The 8903-nt window shown below is 42.3% G+C and overlaps 1 long non-coding RNA gene across 1 annotated transcript; it reads right to left on the bottom strand.

The window, feature by feature from the left end:
- Nucleotides 1–7765: 7765 nt before the first annotated feature.
- Nucleotides 7766–8898, bottom strand: LOC124375759. The gene is made up of 2 exons (XR_006923724.1): nucleotides 8774–8898; nucleotides 7766–8625 (listed from the first exon to the last, which is right to left on the bottom strand). It is a non-coding gene; the product is annotated as an uncharacterized LOC124375759 (long non-coding RNA).
- Between the last annotated feature and the right edge of the window lie 5 nt (nucleotides 8899–8903).

Genomic DNA, 8903 nt, shown 5'->3' with positions numbered 1-8903 from the left:
AATCACATCATCAATACCATCACACCATCAACACCATCAGTCCATCAATACCATTACACCATCAACACCATCAACACCATTACACCATGAACATCATCACACCAACACCACCAGCACCATTAAACCAAACACCATCACACCACCAAACCAACACCAACAACACCATGACAACAACCTGTTTATATATTCAACACAAATCTGTGAATCTCAACCAGGAACTTACTGTGACCTCAGATAATAATAATAATAATAATAATAATAATAATAATAATAATAATAATAATAGTTTTTCTCAGAACAGTAATACAATTTTCAAAACTACTTGTTGAACCTCCACTTCATGTCGTCACTTGTGCACAGTATTTGGTACAATTAATTTAACCTCCAAAACATCTGGACATCAGTTCACTGTATGAGTCATTGAATGTAAAATGGTTAAGTCAGAATCTGTCATTATTAAAATACTTATCAACTTTATTGTGTAAATGTGTTGATTGATGACTTGTGCAGATGAATCTTGAACGTCACTAATGAAGGCGAGCGAACGGCATCAGATCAACCAATCATCAAACGTTTTTCTAAAACAGGTCAAAGGTGAATCTCGAGTGTGTACAGACAGCAAAACACAGAATTACAATTTCTGAAAATGGAAGAACAAGCAAGAAACAAACGAACAGTAATAGAGTACAGGAAAAGTGTGAATCCTGTTCAGTCTCCTGCAATCAATAGAATTAAATATGCAAAACAATGAATACATTTTGTGCTGAAATTCAAAGTTACACCAAACAGAAAAATTCACCATCACACCAACACCAACAACACAATCACACCAACACCATCAAACCATCAACACCATCAACACAATTACACCAACACCATCACACCATCAGCACCAACAACACAATCACACCAACACCATCACCATCAACACCATCAACACAATTACACCAACACCATCACACCATCAGCACCAACAACACAATCACACCAACACCATCACACCATCAACACCATCAACACAATTACACCAACACCATCACACCATCAGCACCAACAACACAATCACACCAACACCATCAACACCATCACACCATCAACACCATCGACACAATCACACCAACACCATCACACCATCAACACCATCAGCACCATCAACACAATCACACCAACACCATCAACACCATCACACCATTAACACCATCAACACAATAACACCAACACCATCACACCATCAACACCATCAACACAATCACACCAACACCATCACACCATCAACACCAACAACACAATCACACCAACACCATCAACACCATCAACACAATTACACCAACACCATCAAACCATCACACCAACACCATCACACCATCAACACCATCAACACCATCACACCAACACCATCAACACCATCACACCATCAACACAATTACACCAACACCATCACACCATCACACCATCAACACCATCACACCAACACCATCAACACCATCACACCATCAACACAATTACACCAACACCATCACACCATCAACACCATCAGCACCATCAACACAATCACACCATCAAACCATCAACACTATCACACCATCAGACAATCAATACTATGACACCATCAACACCATCACACCAACATAATCTCACAAACACCACCAACACCATCAACAGCATAATACCAACACACCATTAACACCATTACTCCAACACCATCAAACCATCACACCAACACCATCAACACAATCACACCATCAACACCATCACACCATCAACACCATCACACCATCAACACCATCACACCATCAACACCATCAACACCATTACACCATCAACACCATCACACCAACACCACCAGCACCATTAAACCAAACACCATCACACCACCAAACCAACACCAACAACACCATGACAACAACCTGTTTATATATTCAACACAAATCTGTGAATCTCAACCAGGAACTTACTGTGACCTCAGATAATAATAATAATAATAATAATAATAATAATAATAATAATAATAATAATAGTTTTTCTCAGAACAGTAATACAATTTTCAAAACTACTTGTTGAACCTCCACTTCATGTCGTCACTTGTGCACAGTATTTGGTACAATTAATTTAACCTCCAAAACATCTGGACATCAGTTCACTGTATGAGTCATTGAATGTAAAATGGTTAAGTCAGAATCTGTCATTATTAAAATACTTATCAACTTTATTGTGTAAATGTGTTGATTGATGACTTGTGCAGATGAATCTTGAACGTCACTAATGAAGGCGAGCGAACGGCATCAGATCAACCAATCATCAAACGTTTTTCTAAAACAGGTCAAAGGTGAATCTCGAGTGTGTACAGACAGCAAAACACAGAATTACAATTTCTGAAAATGGAAGAACAAGCAAGAAACAAACGAACAGTAATAGAGTACAGGAAAAGTGTGAATCCTGTTCAGTCTCCTGCAATCAATAGAATTAAATATGCAAAACAATGAATACATTTTGTGCTGCTGAAATTCAAAGTTACACCAAACAGAAAAAATTCACCATCACACCAACACCAACAACACAATCACACCAACACCATCAAACCATCAACACCATCAACACAATTACACCAACACCATCACACCATCAGCACCAACAACACAATCACACCAACACCATCACACCATCAACACCATCAACACAATTACACCAACACCATCACACCATCAGCACCAACAACACAATCACACCAACACCATCACACCATCAACACCATCAACACAATTACACCAACACCATCACACCATCAGCACCAACAACACAATCACACCAACACCATCAACACCATCACCATCAACACCATCAACACCAACACCAACACCATCACACCATCAATATCATCACACCATCAGCACCATCAACACCATCACCATCAACACCAACACCATCACCATCACACCATTAACACCATCAACACAATAACACCAACACCATCACACCATCAACACCATCAACACAATCACACCAACACCATCACACCATCAACACCAACAACACAATCACACCAACACCATCAACACCATCACACCATTAACACAATCAACACAATCACACCAACACCATCACACCATCAACACCATCAACACCATCACACCAACACCATCAACACCATCACACCATCAACACAATTACACCAACACCATCACACCATCAACACCATCAACACCATCACACCAACACCATCAACACCATCACACCATCAACACAATTACACCAACACCATCACACCATCAACACCATCAGCACCATCAACACCATCACACCATCAACATCAACAACACCAACAACACAATCACACCAACACCATCAACACCATCAACACTATCAACACAATCACACCAACACCAACACCATCACACCATCAATACCATCAACACTATCAACACCATCAGCACCATCAACACAATCACATCACCACCATCAGCACCATCAACACAATCACACCAACACCATCAACACCATCACACCATCAACACAATCACACCAACACCATCAGCACCATCAACACCATCACACCATCAACACCAACACCAACAACACAATCACACCAACACCATCAATATCATCACACCATCAACACCAACAACACAATCACACCAACACCATCAACACCATCAACACTATCAACACAATCACACCATCAACACCATCAGCACCATCAACACAATCACACCAACACCATCACACCATCAACACCATCAACACTATCAACACCATCAGCACCATCAACACAATCACATCAACACCATCAGCACCACCAACACAATCACACCAACACCATCAACACCATCACACCATCAACACAATCACACCAACACCATCACACCATCAACACCATCAACACCATCACACCATCAACACAATTACACCAACACCATCACACCATCAGCACCAACAACACAATCACACCAACACCATCAACACCATCACACCATCAACACCATCGACACAATCACACCAACACCATCACACCATCAACACCATCAGCACCATCAACACAATCACACCAACACCATCAACACCATCACACCATTAACACCATCAACACAATAACACCAACACCATCACACCATCAACACCATCAACACAATCACACCAACACCATCACACCATCAACACCAACAACACAATCACACCAACACCATCAACACCATCACACCATTAACACAATCAACACAATCACACCAACACCATCACACCATCAACACCATCACACCATCACACCAACACCATCAACACCATCACACCATCAACACAATTACACCAACACCATCACACCATCAACACCATCAACACAATCACCAACACCATCAACACCATCACACCATCAACACAATTACACCAACACCATCACACCATCAACACCATCAGCACCATCAACACCATCACACCATCAACATCAACAACACCAACAACACAATCACACCAACACCATCAACACCATCAACACTATCAACACAATCACACCAACACCAACACCATCACACCATCAATACCATCAACACTATCAACACCATCAGCACCATCAACACAATCACATCACCACCATCAGCACCATCAACACAATCACACCAACACCATCAACACCATCACACCATCAACACAATCACACCAACACCATCAGCACCATCAACACCATCACACCATCAACACCAACACCAACAACACAATCACACCAACACCATCAATATCATCACACCATCAACACCAACAACACAATCACACCAACACCATCAACACCATCAACACTATCAACACAATCACACCATCAACACCATCAGCACCATCAACACAATCACACCAACACCATCACACCATCAACACCATCAACACTATCAACACCATCAGCACCATCAACACAATCACATCAACACCATCAGCACCACCAACACAATCACACCAACACCATCAACACCATCACCATCACACCATCAACACAATCACACCAACACCATCACACCATCAACACCATCAGCACCATCAACACCATCACACCATCAACACCAACAACACCAACAACACAATCACACCAACACCATCAATATCATCACCATCAACACCAACAACACAATCACACCAACACCATCAACACCATCAACACTATCAACACAATCACACCATCAACACCATCAGCACCATCAACACAATCACACCAACACCATCACACCATCAACACTATCAACACCATCAGCACCATCAACACAATCACATCAACACCATCAGCACCATCAACACAATCACCAACACCATCAACACCAACACCATCAACACAATCACCAACACCATCACACCATCAACACCATCAGCACCATCAACACCATCAACACCATCACCATCAACACCAACAACACAATCACACCAACACCATCAACACCATCACCATCAACACCAACAACACAATCACACCAACACCATCAACACCATCAACACTATCAACACAATCACACCATCAACACCATCAGCACCATCAACACAATCACACCAACACCATCACACCATCAACACCATCAACACTATCAACACCATCAGCACCATCAACACAATCACATCAACACCATCAGCACCACCAACACAATCACACCAACACCATCAACACCATCACACCATCAACACAATCACCAACACCATCACACCATCAACACCATCAGCACCATCAACACCATCACACCATCAACACCAACAACACCAACAACACAATCACACCAACACCATCAATATCATCACACCATCAACACCAACAACACAATCACACCAACACCATCAACACCATCAACACTATCAACACAATCACACCATCAACACCATCAGCACCATCAACACAATCACACCAACACCATCACACCATCAACACTATCAACACCATCAGCACCATCAACACAATCACATCAACACCATCACCATCAACACCATCAACACCATCACACCATCAACACAATCACACCAACACCATCACACCATCAACACCATCAGCACCATCAACACCATCACACCATCAACACCAACAACACCAACAACACAATCACACCAACACCATCAATATCATCACACCATCAACACCAACAACACAATCACACCAACACCATCAACACCATCAACAATATCAACACTATCACACCATCAACACCATCACACCATCAACACAATCACACCAACACCATCACACCATCAACACCATCACACCAGCAACACCATAATACCAACACACCATTAACACCATTACTCCAACACCATCAAACCATCACACCAACACCATCAACACCATCACACCAACACCACCAACACCAATGGATGAATGAATACATTTTGTGCTGCTGAAATTCAAAGTTACACCGAACAGAAGACATTCAGCCTCGTGCATTATCTGTCACTGTGATCATACTGACAACATGACAACGTTTTGACGATCTTTGTTTGTGAGAAAAAGCTGTAATAATGTGTTTATAGACTCTAACTGAGGTTGAACTCTGTGGAAAAAGACAAACAGTGGAGGAATAAAAATGAATGTTGTGAATGAAAGATTCTTCTGTGACAATCTTCTGTGTGGACCAGGAAGAGGCTCAGTGCTTTTGTTCTCTCCTGGACAGTTGGATCTTCTCTCTCATCTCACCTGCTTCCACTTCTAACTCATTCTCCACACTGCATTAATCAGTTCTGAAATGGGAATGAAATGTTAAATAAAGGGCTGATATGACCTAATTCCTGAGGTGTGTGTGTGTGTGTGTGTGTGTGTGTGTGTGTGTGTGAGTTTCGAGGCCTGTACAGGGATTCCCCTAGCTATGCAGGAGAGCAGGAAGCTTTTTTTTATCTTCCCAGACTGGCTTTCAGGCCGAAGCAGTCACATTGCTGGATATTTTCTCTTTCTCTCTCTCTCTCTCTCTCTCTCTCTCTCTCTTCCATTCCGGAAGGTTTTTTTTTTTTAATTAACAATCCAGTGACATTCCTCACGGTATTTACCTTCCCAACCCAGAAACTATCGAAATTGTAATACAGGCATTCCTGAGGCTACATCTCTCTCTCTCTCTCTCTCTCTCTCTCTCTCTCTCTCTCTCTCTGTCATTCTCTGTGTAATAAAACACTGAAACTGATAGTTCTCGAAGCTGCTGATCTCCTCTCGGCTACAGGAGCAAACACACACCGCCCTGAACGCCACAGGCCTGTCATTAACGCTAACACGCTAACACGCTAACTTGACTGAGCGAGACACTGACTGACACTGACAGCCTTCTGTGTCTATTACACTCTATTACACACATTACACTCCATTACACCCTGACCCGTTACTATGGCCGCTCACTCGCGCCATGCGTTACCATGACAACACAAAAAACTTTGGCTTATGTGGAAATTATTTTCACTTTTGGACCAAATAAACGAATAAATAAATAAATAAATAAATAAATAAATAAAGACATTGGTCATGTGGCATCAGTCACGTTGATTCTTCTACTTATAGGAATGTTGTATAAAAGCAACATCATAATCACGCCTGTCCCTACATGAGATTATATGAGATTACCAGAGATTACCTGAGATTACAAAAATTTAATGAGATTACATGAGATTACATGAGATTACATGATCTCCTGATATGATTATCCTGCACAGTTCGGTGTGAGGTTCTAGAGCAGCATTACACAGAGTGTTCCTGTAGCAGTGTGTCGAACACTACTGAGAAAAAGAGAGAGTGTTTCATGGCGTGAGAACTCCCTGTGAGAAAGTGAAATCAGAATGTTCTCAGTTTTCTGTTTATTGGTGAGTGATGAACATTTATGATGAAATCCTGAGCCATAAATATGTGTGTATGAGATGAAGGAGCTCATAGGAAACGCTCTTCACCTGCAGTAAGAGAATGTCTCTAATGAGTCATGTATACACAATCACACCATGGTCACTGCACACCTTGATGATCTGCTCGGGTTCTCCAGACAACGAGGGACACAATCAGACCTTTAATACACTCCGATCTTTGTTAGAGAAATTCCACTCCTGGGTGGTACAGAGCTAATCCCCTCCTGGGCATTTATACTGCTGTGTGTTTCTGTTACACACACACACACACACACACACACACACACTCTCATTAATCTCATGAATAGCTTCAGTAGTAAGTAATGAAGTAAGTATGAGGAAGCTCCTGGTGGGATGTACAGAAGATGAACAGGTTGTGGAAATCGGATACACATTTCTCCAGCATTTAAAACGAAGAGCAGACACATGAAGGAAGTAAAGATCTGTTTTAGATGATTTGATCTGTAGGTCAACAGTCAGCTCTGTGGCCTCTGTCCATCTCCACCTCCAAGCCCACTCCCTGCATTCTGCCATGCTGTGGGCTTCAGTCACAACCAATCAGAATCCAGCCCTCATGCCCACTGGATCCTGGAAGAGGTTCCTCTGGGTCAGAAGCATTGTAAGCGTGCTGTGACTCACAAACATCGTGCTGCAGCTTCACAATGAGATTGAACAGAGCAGGCAACGTCACAGAGGCCTTCAAAGTGCTGTTTCTCCAAACTCCTGCATAGGGCTGAGCCATGGCAGCTACATTGTAGTAAAGGGTTGGGCTCGCTTAGAAACCTTAAGAATGCTCCCCACCTAACAAACGAGGAAGGTAGAAGAGGAAACACACACACACACACACACACACACACACACACACACACACACACACACGAACTGAAAGAGATTGTCTGAGCGTTGCTAAGGCAACCACCGTTCCGTTTCAGGGCTAAATCAGACCTACCTGTCTGCGTACCACGTGACCGATCCTGGCTCTCCACCAATCAGAGTAAAGGACAGGTGCGTCTGTGCTGGTTTCGGAGGCGGAATCGAGCAGGTGGTAAAAAACAAAACAAAAGCGCAGTTATAAATAC

The sequence above is a fragment of the Silurus meridionalis genome, chromosome 22, assembly GCF_014805685.1.
Source record: "Silurus meridionalis isolate SWU-2019-XX chromosome 22, ASM1480568v1, whole genome shotgun sequence".
Classification (NCBI taxonomy): Eukaryota; Metazoa; Chordata; class Actinopteri; order Siluriformes; family Siluridae; genus Silurus; species Silurus meridionalis.
This window is presented reverse-complemented; position numbering and strand designations above follow the sequence as displayed.